Source organism: Lissotriton helveticus, chromosome 9, assembly GCF_964261635.1.
Source record: "Lissotriton helveticus chromosome 9, aLisHel1.1, whole genome shotgun sequence".
NCBI lineage: Eukaryota > Metazoa > Chordata > Amphibia > Caudata > Salamandridae > Lissotriton > Lissotriton helveticus.
The window spans coordinates 629731783-629749651 of record NC_136070.1 but is presented as its reverse complement, the minus strand read 5'-3'; the positions used below and the strand labels follow the sequence as shown (position 1 = coordinate 629749651).

Sequence of the window (17869 nt, the reverse complement as noted above, 5' to 3'; positions counted from 1 at the left end):
TTTTTGAGGTAAAGGAATGTTGTTAAAATTTATGTGCGCCATATGCCCACAAATTTCGTTTTCAGGGGTGCAGCAGGGTATTCTTGAGACACCCCTGCACCTTTGGAAAAATTCCTAATTTGCGATGAGCTAATTGCTAATCGCAAATTGCACCTTCATTCCTATGGGCCTCCTGCTCCATGGAAATGAATGGGTAATTTGCAATTAGCAATTTGCTCATCGCAAATTAGGAATGGTAAAGAATCGCTATTTATTCCTTAAAATTCGCTATTTTGGAAATGCAAAATAGTTATATGATACATATGGCGGTTGATGTCTAACAAGATAAGAAGCTTAGGGATACATTTATGATGACTGGCGCAATGAAGTGGACATCACTTACTTCATTGGTAGAGCTTTACATGTATTATGTCCTCTGTATTCTTCATCAAGCGTAACTTTAATCTGCAATCCTGAGTAGGCCTCACCTTAAACAAACCTCTGGATAGGCCACACCTTATCGTCATCCTGAATTAATCATTTAAAATGCTAGGGACAGATTTATGATAGGTGTATGCCTCTTTTGCGCCACTTACAAAACACTGTCCACGGGGAAATGACTTAAAATGTCCTTAAGACACATGAATGTGTTTTTTTAAAGCGTTTGCAATTTTTTGGGGTGACTTTTAACATGGCTATGTGACTCAAACAGTCAAAATCTAAATTCACCATGCACAGGTGGGAGCATATTTACAAGGAATGTGCTCCATGGGGAAAGGTCTTATAATGTAATATGGGAAAAATGACATTAGAGACACTGAAATGCCTTATAGAGAAGCATACACCATTATGTCCTTGTCATAAATTTGCAAACCATTACTTTTCCCCAAAAACGATTTTCAAATCATAATTTGAAAACACTGCACATGTGGAAATTACTTAAAATGTCCTTAATTCAAAATTTGCTATTCCTTATTTTGCGGTTGCACTGAAGGATTTGCAAATTTTGCGATTCCTTAAATGCAATGTATCAAACAAAAAATATGTAAAAAATGATATTAAGGATTTGGAAACTACCACCAACTTCTAGTTTGTGGTAATTTGCGAATTCTTTTCAAAAAGCATTTTTTTCCAAAAAACAAAAGGTGCCATATGACGCCTATACATGTCCTTAGGGCATGTATGTGTGCCATATGCCCCCAAATTTCTTTTTCAGGGGTGTAGCAGGGTGTTCTTGAGATACCCCTGCACGCTTGAAAAAATTCCTATTTTGTGATGAGCTAATTGCTAATCGCAAATTGCAACCTTCATTCCTATGAGCCTCCTAGCCCATGGAAGTGAATGGGTAACTTGCAATTAGCAATTTGCTCATTGCAAATTAGGAATGGTAAAGAATTGCTATTTATTCCTTAAAATTTGCTATTTAGGAAATGCAAAATAGTTTGATGGTACATATGGTGGTTCATCTGTAACAAGATAAGAAGCTTAGGGATACATTTATGATGACTGGTGCAATAAAGTGGACATTACTTACTTCATTGGTAGGCCTTTACATGTATTATCTCCTCTGTATTCTTCATCAAGCGTAACTTTAATCTGCAATCCTGAGTAGGCCTCACCTTAAACAAACCTTTGGATAGGCCACACCTTATTGTCATCCTGGATTAATCATTTAAAATGCTAGGGACAGATTTATGATAGGTGTATGCCTCTTTTGTGCCACTGTGCGTCACTTTTATGATGCAGCGGCGGTGCTAATTTGCAATTAGCAATTTGCTCATTGCAAATTAGGAATGGTAAAGAATTGCTATTTATTCCTTAAAATTTGCTATTTAGGAAATGCAAAATAGTTTGATGGTACATATGGTGGTTCATCTGTAACAAGATAAGAAGCTTAGGGATACATTTATGATGACTGGCGCAATAAAGTGCACATTACTTACTTCATTGGTAGGCCTTTACATGTATTATCTCCTCTGTATTCTTCATCAAGCGTAACTTTAATCTGCAATCCTGAGTAGGCCTCACCTTAAACAAACCTCTGGATAGGCCACACCTTATCGTCATCCTGGATTAATCTTTTAAAATGCTAGGGACAGATTTATGATAGGTGTATGCCTCTTTTGTGCCACTGTGCGTCACTTTTATGATGCAGCGGCGGTGCAAAAGATTTGCTATGAGGCGACAACATTACAAATTGATGCATTTAGGCAGATATGTCATGGTGTAAAAAAAACGTACCGCTTGAAACCGATGCAGCAGTGATGCAAAAGATGCACCATGTCGCAAGACAGGCCTCACTTGGGGCCATATGTATCAAGCTAATTAGCATTCGCAAAGATCAAAATTCTACGAATTTCGGCCTTTGCGAATGTTAATTAGACAAATGGTATGTATCAAACAAGTTTGATGCAAAATAAGGAGTAGCAAAATTTGCTATTCCTTATTTTGCAATTGCACTGAAGGATTTGCAAATTTTGTGACTACTTAAATGCAATGTATCAAACAAAAATATGTAAAAAATGACATTAAGGATTTGGAAACTATTGTGGTAAATTGGTGGTAATTTGTGAATTCTTTTCAAAAAGCTTTTTTTCAAAAAAACAAAAGGTCCCATATGACGCCAACACATGCCCTTAGGGCATGTATGTGTGCCATATGCCCCCAAATTTTTTTTCAGGGGTGCAGCAGGGTGTTCTTGAGACACCCCTGCACCCTTGGAAAAATTCCTAATTTGTGATGAGCAAATTGCTAATCGCAAATTAAACCTTCATTCCTATGAGCCTCCTAGCCCATGGAAATGAATGGGTAACTTGCAATTAGCAATTTGCTCATTGCAAATTAGGAATGGTAAAGAATTGCTATTTATTCCTTAAAATTCGCTATTTAGGAAATGCAAAATAGTTTCATGCTACATATGGCGGTTCATCTGTAACAAGATAAGAAGCTTAGGGATAGATTTATGATGACTGGTGCATCACCAGGGATGTGTCAGTCATCCTGCGCCGCTGTTCCGCCACCCATGGTGTGCTGCATTTAGAATGCGGGGCATCATGGGGCAAAAATGGCACAGATGCGTGACGTATCTGTGCTGTAAAGGTAGTGATTGCTGGAGTTGTATCGCAAGTGCGATGCAGCTCAAGCAAGGCTCAGGGGTGCCCCATCTCCACAATGTTGCGTCAAGACCTATGCCTGCTTAAAGCAGGCGCAGGGTTTTGACGAAGCTTTCTCCTATCTGATTGTAAATACGGCACACCATGGGTGGCAGAGTAGTGGTGCACGTTAACTGGTGCATGCCTGGGGATGTGCCATTTAATATAAATCTGCCCCTTTACATTTAAGTATGTGCAGGACACACAGAGTCGGTGAGGCTTATCGAAGGTTAAGAAGATATGAGTCCTGTTCACTGAAAATTTAGACATAGTCTTCACCTGCTCAGCATTGCTGGACATGGCTAAATAATAGCTGCAAAATATTACTCTTGTTAAACAATTTTACTATTATAATCTCTGAGATTTGTCTCTTACTCTGCAACATCTCATTGTTGTTATCTTTCTTTAAAGATAAAGACAACCTCAACATGAGCGACAATCTGCAATCAGTTGATTTTGACCTCATCATTGAACTTGTAATTGAAACATCAGTGGATGTTGATCCCTTGGATGATTTAAATCCTGAGGATGAAGAAGAGCGTGATGAGGATGCAGATTTGTCCGAATTATATGACATAGGATGGGAAGCTGACCTGCTTGAGCCTATGGAAATATAAACATTTATTTTTAAAATTTATAATTAATAAAAAGTAAAAAGGTAAACCGTTTATTTAAAAATAAAGACACCTTCAAAAGCAGGTTATGTGTAGTGTCTTCAATAAAATATTAAAATATGCTCATAAAATTAGATCAGATTCACATATAAAATAGCACAGGTAACATAAATATAAATGTCATTTCTTTTCTGCTATTTCTGTATTGTAAATTTGCAAGGACTAAAAAATCTTCTATTTAAAATGTCAAGTAGTGTGTTAAGTTTTTGATCACTGTTATTGTTTTACTGTTTGGTAATAATGGTTAATAACATTTTTTATTATATTTTACCACAGATTCAACTGCAGATCATTTCAAGATTTCACCATGCCAACAATAGAAAGACAGAGAAAGGCTGCAAAACGTCAAAGACAGCAGGTGAAAGAAAATAAGCAGCAGTCCTCTAACAAAAAGATTTGTCAAGTCACGAAGAAAGCACCGGGTAAGAGCACAAAATATTTCATAAGAAATATGTGTAGTAAAAAAAATATTACTACAGAAAATGTTTCAGTCCATAAAACGAGAAGGAATTCAAATGGAAAGGAAAGGCCAATCAAAAATGTTACTGCTAGAGCAAGAGATAACTCTGTGCATGATAGTAGAAGGAAACAACAGTTTAGGGACATTCGTAAACGAATGTTCCGCAACAGGATAATTGGCAATTTGTTAAAAAATATTAAGAAAGGTCAACAGAAACTGGTTTTTTATAAGAAAAAAAAAAGTTGAGAAAGTTATTGATCAGGCATTTGAAATTAAACGTAAGTTATTTATTTTGATAATCAATAGAATTAGGAAGCTAAACAAGGCAATTTATGATTTCAAAAGAAATAGTAGATGGAAGAGAATAGTTAATCGTAGTAATTTTTGTGAAGTTTTTTCTGGAGAATGGATGCATAGTTCAAGCTGTGAGGCATTTTTTAATGAGGAGAGTTATTTCCAGGATAATGATTTGGTGCATGCAGTTGACACCAGTGGTCGTGCTTATGAAGTGAAAGATGGTTGTCCAGTTGAAAAAGAAAAACTTGTGACAACAGAGGCAGAAGAGGTGTTAGGTAATGAGGTTTTAGGAAGACGTGCTAAGGGTCCTGTGTACACCTGGAAGTGTAGTAGTATTTGCAGTGTGCGACAGGATTCCATCAATTTGCTTTGTGATTTTGTACGGTCATTTAATAAGAAAAGTTTGAAGCAGAAAATAAGGTTGTTGCAAGAATTAGATCCTTGCAGAGTAAGAGAAGTGACAGGTTTGCATGGTCACTCACTGGCTTGTCTTTCCAGGAGAGTATGCCAGAGTGTTTTTCATCATTTCAGGATGCTAGCAGTGCATCATAATAAAGTGAGGAAATTAGTTAGAATGTTGTATTATGCTAAGAGTCCAGCAATTATGCTTAAACAATTATGCGCTGCTCTTTTGCATGGTTCTGAAATAGATGTGAAGAACATATGTGAAGAAATTGAGTTTTGTTACTTTGGAAGTAAAGAGGAGAATGTTGAAATTGACCCAGAAGAAGAGGGTAATGTGGAAGATAGTGTACAGGTTTCCAGTACAGATAATTTCCAGAGGGAAATTGCGACGTTTCAGGTGAAATCAAGTGAGAGGCCTAATTTCACTTGTGTGTGTTGTCGACGCACTTATTATAAGAATCAGACTAAGTTAGTGGATTTATATGCAAAAAGTGAAAGGGAAAATAATAGTGAATGGAAGGATTTTGCAACATACTTGATGGTAGAAAATTGTTTTGATTTGGGATTTGATCAACGTGTGTGTACTTATTGTTGCAAATTAAATCAAAACCAGATGCCTGCTAGAGCAGTTCATAATAATCTGGAATTGGTTGAGATTCCTTCTGAATTGAAGGATTTAAATACTTATGAATCTATTTTGATTCAAAGTATCCATCCCTTTCAGGCTATTGTAAGAATGGAGCCAAAGACAGGGAAATTGCCTCCATCAGATTTACAGAGAGGATTAAAGGGAAGAGTTGTTTATTTGCCTCTAGATTTGAAGAAAAACATTAACACAATTGGAGTAGAAAAAGTGGAAGAGGAACCTCTGGTTATCTTAGTTAATGGGGTTCCGACAAAGAATAAGAAAATATGGCAAGATTTAGTAGATGTTAGGAAAGTTAAAAAGGCAACATTGTATTTGAAAAAAAATAATAAATACTATAAGAATGTATATGTTGCAGAAGAGGAAGTAAGTGAGGAAGAGGATAGCGATTTGTGTGCTGGTCAAATTGAGAAAGTAGAACCCTCTACTAGTGAAGAAATATATGAACATTATAGTGTTCATCCTTTGCATTCCAAGGAAGTCATGGGGAATGCTATTGAGTTGTTTCAAATGAAACAAGCCAAAGGGAGTCCCATTAGTGTTTGGGAGGAAAGTTTGGAAGCTCGGTGTTTCCCACAGCTTTTTCCAACAGGTCAGGGAGGAAGATATGATGAGCGACCTCATCAAATTCCTGCTTCTGAATACCGGACTTTGCGATTGTATGCAGGAGATGCTAGGTTTCGACAATGCATTCCCTATTTGTTTCATCTCCTGTTTGAAAGCGATCTGTCTGGACTGTCATATGCAGTGAACCACATCTTGAAAAGTGGTATACACATGCAAAACATCTCGGCAAGTGACTTTATGGATAAAGTCAATGTCCAAGACAGTATTTTGGATTCTCACCTGATTAATCTCATGGCGTGTCAGCGTGGTACTAATGAGTACTGGTACCGTCGTCATGGTGATTTAAAATGTATGCTGAGGAACTTAGGTACTCCCACATGGTTCCTCACTCTGAGCTGTGCCGAGTATGGCTGGGAAGACTTACTTGAATTTCTACGAGAGGCAAATGCTAACGTAGATAACATCGAATTCAAGACACCCGGAGAACTGTGCTCTTTGGATCCAGTCAATGTATGTAGGTACTTCAATCATAGATTTGAAGCTATGATGTCTTTCATCATGAATAAGAAGAATCCACCTCTTGGAGAGGTGTTGGATTTCTTCTGGAGAAAGGAGTACCAAGCAAGAGGTGCTCCTCATATACATATGTTGCTGTGGATCAAGGATGCACCTAAATTTGGAACGGATCCAGAAGACTCAGTGATGAGTTTCATCCAACAGTATTCTACGTGTGCTGTTCCAAACGCAAAGGAGAAGAAAAGCCTAAGAGAAAAAGTTCTGCGTTTCCAAAGCCATCGATGTGGAAAGTACTGCCGTCGTAAATTCCGAAACAAGGACAAGTTCTACACCAAATGTCGTTTCGGTTTTCCACGACCGGTGATTTCTAAAGGAAGAGTAAACAGTTTAATGTCTTCGCTGCGACATAATGTCATGAAGAAATCACCTAAAACACATACAATTTGAAGAGGAACGAAGAGTCCAAGTACATTAACGACTACAACCCGGTGATTTTGTCCATGTGGAATGCTAACATGGATATACAGTTTGTGGCTGATAACTGTATGGCTGTGGCTCGGTATGTGACGTCTTACATCACCAAAAAAGAGAAGACAGAATTGAAGGATATGTGGGAGGACATTTCCCATGAAAAGAGCCTCAGCAAGAAGTTGTACAGTTTCAGTCTGAAGATGTTGTCGCATCGAGAAATTGGAGCTTACGAATGCTCTGACCGGTTGTCTTCAGCAAGTCTCTATGCCAAGTCCAGGAGTATCGTTTGGGCGAGTCTTGGTCTTGCTGCAACGCGTAATCGAGTTCTGAAACCTGTGCGGGAAATTGAGTATTTGGCGGAAAAGGAGCCAAACAGTACCGACATTTTGAAGACCAACATGTTGGATACATATTATCCAAATAGAAGCAGTCACCTCGACAATGTTTGTCTGTATGAGGTTCTTCAAAATTACATATTCAAGAGGAACATCAAAGAAGATACTGAGAAAGGAGTGTATGCTGTAATAGGAAGTGAGGGATGTCTGGTCAAGCAAAGAAAATGCCACTTGGTAAACCATCGAAAATTGAGTGGCGAATCTCCTGAAAAAAAGGAGTTTTTCTATTTAGCACTTTTGCAACTTTTCAAGCCTTGGCGTGCAGAAGAGGAACTGCTTGGAGATTTCCTCTGTTACGAAGACTCTTTCAATGCCGCCAAGGAGACCATAGAATGTCCTGCTTTTCCCAAATATGTAGAAATGTTGAATGCGGAAATTGAGCAGGAAGCAACGATTGCAGCCGAGATTGCCAGAGACAGTTCTCAGGACAGTCAGAGTTCTGCTTCATTGAGTCAGGATCCACTAGGAGGACCTGTTATCGAAAATGAAGCTGCCACTGCCATGAATGAAGTGGAAAGAGCCATGGCACATGCTCAGGAGGATGCGGTTAACTTAGAAGAGTTGGAAAGACAACTCAACGTTGAGCAGAGGAAAATATATGACGAAGTTACCATGCAAATTGATCATGGATTAAGTCATGACAAGAAAGAGTGCTCATGTACGTCGTTGAAGCCTGTCCGACTGTACGTGAGTGGAGAAGCGGGAACTGGAAAAAGTTTCCTCATTAAAGCAATTTCATGCTATTTGCAGGAAAGGACAGAGTCATCGCTGTCTTGTGTTGTCACCGCTCCAACTGGACTGGCAGCACATAACATTAAAGGGATTACTTTACATCGTTTACTGATGCTGCCAGTGGAGCATGACAACAAATTACAATATCACAAGCTATCTGGAGATGCTTGTTTTGAAGTTTCAAGAATCTTGAGGAAAATGAAACTTCTTATCATTGACGAAGTAAGCATGGTTTCCAATGTCATGCTTGCCTTTGTGCATTTGAGAATGCAAGAAGTTCTCAAAACAGAGTATGATGTGTTATTTGGTGGCAAACACATCATTGTTTTCGGAGATCTTCTGCAGCTGACACCAGTGAAAGGGCAACCTGTGTTCAAAATGCTCACGCATGAAGATACCAGGAAGTGCCTAGGCAGCATTGGCAACGTCAATATATGGTTAAACTTCAATTATGCTGAACTGCATGAAAATATGCGTCAGGCGAAGGATGAAGTTTACAAGACTATTCTACAAGATGTTAGAATTGGAAAAGTGACCGAGCATGGGAAAGAAGCTTTACATGCACGATTACTGTCAAATTTATATCCAGAACAAGATGTTGTGCCTGAGAATATTTTTCAGAAAATTACTGATAAGAAATCTGGAATATGTTTGATGCCAACTCTTGCGGAGTGTGCCAAATTCAACAACAAAATGTTGCATTTAGAAAAGCAAGAGATTGTGAAACTGGAAGCTATTGACAGAGTAGAGCATATGGGATCAACAATTATTTTGTCTGAGAATCTGAAAACAAAATTGGATTCATTAGAGAAGAGTATATCTAAAACTGCAGGTTTTGAAAAGACTCTGAATGTGTGCTTGAACTGCCGTATAATTTTAAGAAGGAATTTACATGTTGAAAGAGGTCTGGTAAATGGATCGATGGGTAATGTTGTTGATTTTGTAAAATGCAGAAATAGAGATGGAATTGAATTTTTAAAAATTAAATTTGATGGCATTGAGGAAGTACAGCTAATTGGTCGTTGCTCTGCTAGATTTTTGCTTGTAAAAGACTTATATGTTCGCCGTAAGCAGTTTCCTGTTTGCTTGGCATATGCGGTGACAATCCATAAATCGCAAGGTTTAAGTGTAGACAGTGCATTAGTGAATATTGGCAGTTCTGTGTTCAAGGAGGGTATGGCATATGTGGCATTGTCACGAGTTAGAACTTTATCGGGATTGTACTTGATTGAGTGTGATGTCACAAACATTTGTGCTGATCTAGATTGTGTTAAGGAATACAATAGGTTAAGAAGAGAGTATGCGCCACATTTGCCTCAGTATCCTTTGTTTGAGAAACGTGTGGTAGGCCGGAAACGAAGAAATGTGACCAATACTGGGGAGGTTGTAGCAAAAAGACGAAAAGTCGATGAACCTAAAATTACAAGCAGAAACAAAAAGGATTCTGTTGAAGATGTTGTTGGTTTTCAATTTGAAAACAGTTCTGGTGTCAACTGCTATGCTAATGTAGTGGTTAATGTTTTGTTTTCTCTAGAAAATGTAAAAGAAGAGATTGTGGTCAATTCTGATCAAAGATTTTGCAGTTTGTTAAATTCTGTGTTAGAGAAATGTAGCACTGATAGAAGAAACATAGAAAGTGTGTCTGAAATTCGAAATCTGTTAGACAGATGTTCAGGCCAAACACAATTCTCTCAAAATATTCAGCAAGATTGTCAGGAGTTTTTAATGTATATGCTTGATGTATTACATGCTGAAGGTGTAGATGTAGATCAGCTGTTTGGGCTTTCTTATCAATGGCAGCATGACTGCGAGAACTGTATGGTATCAAGTACTACTAGTGTAGACTCAGAAAGATTTATATATTTAACTTTGCCAGACAGTAAATCAGTCTCCTTTAATAAGCAAGTAAAAGCAGCTGATCACAACATGGAGTGTAGCCAATGTAAATCTGAAATGATGTCCACATTATTTATACGAACATATGGCCAGTATGTCATTTTAATGTTCCAACGATGTAGGCCTGATGGAACAAAATTGACAACTTTAATTAAAAATGTTGTAGCTTCGCAGTTGTCAATATCAGGAAGGACTTTTGTAACTGCAGCAATTATATATCATGACGGCCCTTCAATAACATCAGGACATTACACAGCTTATTTAAAGTCTAGAAATGGCTGGTCATTCTGCAATGATTCTGTTTTAATTTTCAAAAAAAAATTGCCGTATGACCTTAAAAACTCTTACCTGGTGTTTTTAAAACCAAAATTTTAGGGAAATAATCTCGGGATGTGCTCTGTGGAATTTCAAGAAGTTCTAATGGCTCCTACACAATTTGGCCTTGAGGATAAGTGTAGTTCAGAGACATAACTTCTAACCATAGGACTGGACGTCATGGAGAAATACGTGCACTTTGAATGAGTTCAGAAAAACTGTTTCTTTTTATAAGCTAATTGAAGCAGCCAATCAAAACATGGAGTAGAGGGAATGTAAGTCTGCAATGCTGTCTACTGTTTTACATTGCTTTGTGATTAAAAGTGATGTAGAGAATTAAATAATTGTAGTAGTCATAGAGGTAGTGTAAGTCTGCTTCATAGTAAGCAGTATCAGTGTCATAGGAAATGTAGAACATGACTGAGCAAGAAGGGGAAGATATTACTATTCCAGGATTGTGAAAATGATCTTCAACATTTTAATTCTGAAAGTTGCGGAAATGCCAAATGACGGGATTGGCTTACAAGAAATCCAAGAGTTATAAATGGCTCTGACCAGATTTGGCCTTGTGGAAACTTGTGGTAGAGAGCAAGAAGTCATTTATTGCATGTAACGTGTTTTTAAAAACGATGGAGATTTTCTTTCAGAAAGTGGCGGGCTGAAAGTAATAACAGCACAAAAGAGTGTAAGCTGTTCATAGGACATCCTTGGACGTCATGGAAAGTAAGTTAACTTTAAGGAGTTCTGAATTTTGATTTCTTATGTTGTATGGGTTTTTTAAACACAATCATTTTGATTGTGTTTTTTTTTCCCCGCTGTTATATGATGAATACCTTCAAGTCACTGTTTTTAGTGAATTTTGATACATTCTGAGAACAGCAAAAATAAACCATTTAACATGTATAATTAATTCTGTACTGTTTGCATTTATGATGTATATGTAGAACTGTGTAGGAGGCATGGAGAAGGTGAGGCTTCTGTAAGTGTCAAAGTTGTTGCATGCAGTGCTGCACTTCTGCGTATTCTTTCATATGCTGGACTACATCTGCACAATGAGATACCTAAGCAAAGGAAACACAAGTGATGTGATTGTGAAATGAGCAAAATAAATTGCACGTATTTCATTTACATCACCTGTGTTTCCTATCATTACGAATCACATTGTGCAGATCAAGTTTAGGTCTGTCCAGGGAAACATAGGAGGTTTGGACTTTGTTGAAGAGTGCAGTGGACATGACTCACTTCATTGGTAGACCTTCACATGTATTATCTCCTCTGTACTCTTCAACAAGTGTAAATCTCATCTGCAACCCTGAGTAGGCCTCACCTCAAACAAACCTCTGGATAGTAGACATCTTATTGGCATCCTGAAGCAATTATTTAAAATTTTAGTGTCTTGCGACACTTTTCTGAAACAACAGCAATGCAAAAGATGCACCATGTTTTAAGATAGGCCTCACTTCATCTGCATCAAGATACTGTTAGTTTAAAATGTATATCTTTAGGACTGTGTAGGGGGCCTGGAGAAGCAGAAGCTTCTGTAAGTGTCAAAGTTGTTGAAAAACTGTTTGTCCTTCAATCTTTTCCCTTGTCTTTTCTAATTTTTAAATACATGTTTTAATATTTTTCAAATGTTTGTTCTCTCTTTCACAGATTGAAAGTATAAAAACAAAAAGTGAGTAATTTAACGACAATTATAAGGTAAATATTTTGTACTCTTTTCGTTACATTTCTATCACATTTAACTACTATTAGTTCCACTGCTTCATTTCTTTAACCCTCAGTTTCCTGCCTTTGCTACTTCCCTCATTCCTTTCTCTATTACCTACTTACTCAACTCCTTCCACTCTTTTTCTCAGTCCCTCTCTTCTCATAGTTCCTCACTCTTGTTCACTCACTCCGTCTCTATTACTCTTAGTGTCTTTGACTGATCACTCTATCACTACTTGTCCATAATGCTTTCTCTGTGTAGTTGAAGCACACTAAGGGGAATATTATGAACACAGCCAATAAAATTATTGCTCTTTTTATTGGCAGAAAACTGGTGCAAAAGTGGTTTTAGCGGCAGTTTTCTGCCACAAAAGCAGCTTTAGCGACACATTTCTGCCAATAAAAGCTGCAAAACTTTTATTGCCTATGTTGATGATATGGCTCTATGTTACTTACATTTCTTTGCTGTTTCAATTAATCTTTTTCTGTTATTTTTTGTTTTCTGTTTTCTATTTTTTCTCTCTGTTATTCCTCATGTTTTAATCTTATTTTGAACATTCACTCACATTCTCCAAGAAACTCTTCTTTGTTAATGTTATACTCTCTTTTTTTTTCTTTCACTTCGTTATCTATTTTGTTTTTCACAATTATACCCTCTTCTGTCTTTTCTTCGGTAAATAGATCTATTAAACAGTATCTCTTCTTTACTCCCTATAGCTGTCTTTCTTTTAACATCACTCTCTGTTTACTTTCCTTATACTTACACTTTTTTTTTTTTTTAATTTTTTTTGGTTAGCTCCCGGTCCGCGTACCGGGAAGCTAACCCGGGAGCGAACCAAAAGAAATAGAGCTTGCCAGAGTGCTAAACATTCTAGCAATTTTTTTTGAAAGGGAAGGTAGTTCTGAAAAGAACTTTTTTTTAAATATTTTTGTTGTTTTATATTTTTTTTATTTTTTGAACATTTTTTTTTTTTTTTTTATTTTTTGAACGATTTTATATTTTTTTTGTTTTTTTTTGGGGGTGGGAAACAACAAAAAACAGGCGTTGAAAAGGGCTCAACAGGAGCAAAAAAAAATTACTGGGGGCGGTTAGGGCAATCATGGTGTTCATACGCCAGGTTGAGTGCATTGATGCTCATGTTGCCACAAGCTAATAATGCACGACAGTGCATACATAAGTGAATCATGTGCCCAAAATGTTCTTGAATATTTGGCACAGTTTCCCGTGCCTCTTCTGGTGTTAGAGAAATCGGTATTGTTGGTCTGGCCACAGGAGTTGGTCTTGGATTGTCAAGCATATCCCTTATTTCCGCCCGGCTGTAATTTAGTGGATGCTTCCTTGTCATGTGCCTGTGCATTGTGTGATTTCCATAGCTATATTTTTTGTCCGTCCCTCTGGACAATTGTTCTTTGCATATGCGGCAGGTGACATACCTCGCATTGACTTTTTTTTGGCCACGAGGGATCGAATAAAACTGCCAGATGAAACTGGCTTTCTTTCTGGAAACCCGGGGCACCTCTTCTAAGAACTGTGGTTCTTCTCCCTCCTCATCCATTTCTTCATCTTCCTCCTCAGTGTTGGTAATGACCTGGGGAGGTGGTCCTCTCTTCCCATGAGGAGGTGGAGGTGGTGGTGGGGGTCCACCAGCTGAAGCTACCAATGAAGCCATTTTCCAACAAGCAAAATAGGTCTTCCTCTCACAATGATGAAAGTCAGAGTGAGGAAAGAAGGAGGGGTTTTCATCATTTGGGAAAAACAATACTTCTCAACCAATGAAAAGTGTTATTTTTAGGTCCCCTGACCTAGCCTTACATCATTATGAAACCAAAAGTGAAATGAACCAATGAAAAGTTTTATTAACAAGTCACATGACCTCTCACGCTCATGTTACGCGCTGCGGAACGCGCCCCGGTTAGCTTCCGGGTCGCTAAGCTTCGCGCCCCGGTCCGCGCCCCGGGACACTTCCGGGTGCGCTAACGCGGTACGTCACAAGACGCATTACGCGGCAACGCGATACGTCGCGTTTTCGCGAAGCGCCGCGGATCGCTTCCGGGGAGCTGCGTTTCGCGCCTCGGTCCGCGCCCCGGGGCACTTCCGGGTGCGCTAACGCAGTACGTCATAAGACGCATTACGCGGCAACGCGATACCGTCACTATGTTGATTTTTTACCGGTTCGCGGACCGGGTCGCGGCATCAAATTGAGCTAACGGGAAGCTTCCCGGTCCGCGGACCGGGAGCGAAACAAAAAAAATATTTAAAAAAAATTATTAATAAACATATAAAATATATTTTTGGATTTAAATAAGAATACATTTTACAGCTATAGATATTTGCTATTAAAAAACCATTGAAATTCACTGAAAAAACCATAGGTTATAAACCATATATAGTTAGGAATTAGCATTTACAAAACCTTGAAAATTCACTGAAAAAACCATAGGTTATACACCATATATAGTTAGGAATTAGCATTTAAAAACCTTATTTTACTCACACAAAACCATTGAAATTCCATATATAGTTAGTTGCACTAACTATATATCGCGCACCCGCAATCCACTGCTGATGATGTCACATATTACATCATTCATGACATGGTCAGTGACATCACTGATGACATCACTGATGACATCTCAAATGACATCACTGATGACATCACTGATAACAACATCCAGTGATTTTATGTTTCTGTAAAGTTTAAATATGTCTTACATATTGAAGAATGAGTGGATGTATAAGTGTCTGGACGAAGGATTTAGTAGGTGCATGACTGACTGTATGAGTGAGTGATTAAATGTATCTCACTGAGTGCATGGGTTAGTGACTAAACTGTCTTAATTTGTGCATCATTATGTCTGTTGTTCTGTAAACTGCTGCATGTGTTGATCAGTAGCTATATGAGTAACTATATGGGTTATTGATTGATTGTCCAAGTATTTGTATGGGAGACTGAGTGTGTGTGTGGCTGGCTGGGAGGTGTGTGACTCTGTGCAGATCAATGTGTACTTATATCAATGATTGTATAACAAGGTAAGTATGTGTTAGTATATGTTTGAAAATGTAAGGTGCTCTATGTTTAACTGTATAGACAAGAAAATGGAAGTGTGATTGATTCTTTACAGGACTGACTAGGTGTGTGAGTAACTCCATGGATGAGTGGCAGAGTGTGAGTGTCTGTATAGGTGTATGAGTGCATATGATAGTGTTGTAAAGATGAGTGATTGTATGTATGAATGATTGTATGGGTGAATGAGTGAATGTGTGTGTAGACGTAGGAATCAGTGAGTACATATGTAGTAACTAGTATTGGTGTGTCAATGGTTTCAAAAATTATACTCTGTATTTAACACTGGGTGAAACAGAAGTTATATTAAAATGTGAGGAGATGCATTGTATTGTCACATGAATGATATCATCAGTGATGTGGTCATTGATGTCAAATGAGATGTCATCAGTGGAGTCATCAGTGATGTCATTTGAGATGTCATCAGTGATGTCATCAGTGATGTCACTGACCATGTCATGAATGATGTAATATGTGACATCATCAGCAGTGGATTGCGGGTGCGCGATATATAGTTAGTGCAACTAACTATATATGGAATTTCAATGGTTTTGTGTGAGTAAAATAAGGTTTTTTAAATGCTAATTCCTAACTATATATGGTGTATAACCTATGGTTTTTTCAGTGAATATATAGATAGATAGATAGATAGATAGATAGATAGATAGATAGATAGATAGATAGATAGATAGATAGACAGATTGATAGATTCATAACAGAGTTGCCACTCTGTAGTTAGAGTTGGGCAGTTAGGGTTACCAGTGAGGCACTCCTCTGATTTCTGTCCCTTAACACCTTGAACGCTATGGGGATTTTTCCCCTGTGCTGGAAAAGCAGCAGATGCACTTTACATGACGAGCAGGGCTCGTCATGAGCGTAGCAGGAGGCTACTGCATGACGAGCCCAGCTCGTCATGAGCGTCGAAGGGGTTAATAGCTTTCCACCCATTTGACTAGTCTTCGCTAAACTTTGCCAACCTATTGCATCTGTTACATTGGTGAAACTTCAATGTTTGCCATTCTACTGTATAGTATTCCACTCTACCCCACTTCACTGTACGCCAGTCCACTCTACTGTATGCTATTACACTCTTCCCAACCTCACAATACACCACTCCAGTCTAGACCACTTCACTGTACGCCACTCCACCCTGTACACTACTACACTATACACTATTACACTCTACTTCGCCCCACTCGACGCAACTCCACTCTCCGCTACTCCAATGTATACCACTCCACTATATGCTACTCCACTCTATGCCACTCCACTGTACGCTACTTCACTGTACGCTACTCCAGTGTACTCTCCTCCACTCTATATACCTCCACACATCAAAACTGTACTACATTCTATTGGATTCTCCTTTACTCTGTCCCCATACACTGCCCAAATTTGTACTCAACTCTATGCCCGTAATCATTATTGTACAACACTCTACTCCACTCTACTACAGTTTTGAACAATGTACAACACAGCACTCCATATCAGGCACCACTCCAATTTCGAAGTTTCCTAACTCAATGATATGCCATTTCATTGTACGCCACCCTACTCTATGCTAATCCACTGTAACCTACTCCACTCTACGCCACTCCAGTGTACACCACTTCAATCTACGCTATTCCACTCTATGCCACTCCTCTCCTCTACACTACTCTACAGTATTCCAATATATGCTACTGCACTTTACAGTAATCCACTCTATGCCACTACAGTGTACGCCACTCCATTGTATGACACTCTCTTCCACTCTGTATAACTCCTCTCTATAAAAGTCTACCACACTTTAAGGCAATCTACAAAATTCTACACTCTATCCCTGTACACTCCACTGTCCAACTCTATACTCCACTCTATGCCTGTACACTCCATTGTACAACATTCTGTTGCACAATGTAACACTTTTCTATACGACACAGCACTCTATTGTACAGTATGAGGCCCCACTCCAGTTTATAAAATTTTACTACCTACACTATGCCACTTTACTCAACTGCACAAGACTTTACCACCCTCTACACTACTATTCAACAATCCACTCTAATCAGCTCTACTGTTCGACACACTACTTACTCTATCCAACAACACTGTACTACACTATATGCCACTCTGCAAAACTTTATTCCTATTTATTCCCCTACACTCCACTGTATAACACTTCTCTTCTGTATGCCACTATACAACACTCTACTCCACTGTGTGCCACTATACAACACTGTACACAACTCTTTGTAAGCCACTGCAACCCATTGTACTCCACTCTACTCTATGTCACAGTACTTCACCATACCCCACTGTATGCCACTCCACTCTACTTCACTTTTTATCCATTGTACTCTATAACACTGTATGACAATCCACTCTACCACACTCTGCAATACTGAAATGTATTGCACACCACTGCACTCTACAAAACCCAACTAGACTGTATGCCACTCTACACTACTGTAGTGTAAATCACTTTACAATACCTTATGACCCTACACTCTACTGTACAACACTGTACTCCAAATTATGATGCTTTTGTCGACTGTTTGCTATATCAATCCACGCTACTGTACTCCATGCCACCACTCTAGTACACTT

The 17869-nt window shown here is 38.4% G+C and overlaps 1 protein-coding gene across 4 annotated transcripts in view; it reads left to right on the top strand.

The window, feature by feature from the left end:
- LOC144781713 (putative palmitoyltransferase ZDHHC24) overlaps nt 1-17869 on the top strand; it is a 385661-nt gene that overhangs the window by 115003 nt on the left and 252789 nt on the right. The window lies entirely within an intron of this gene.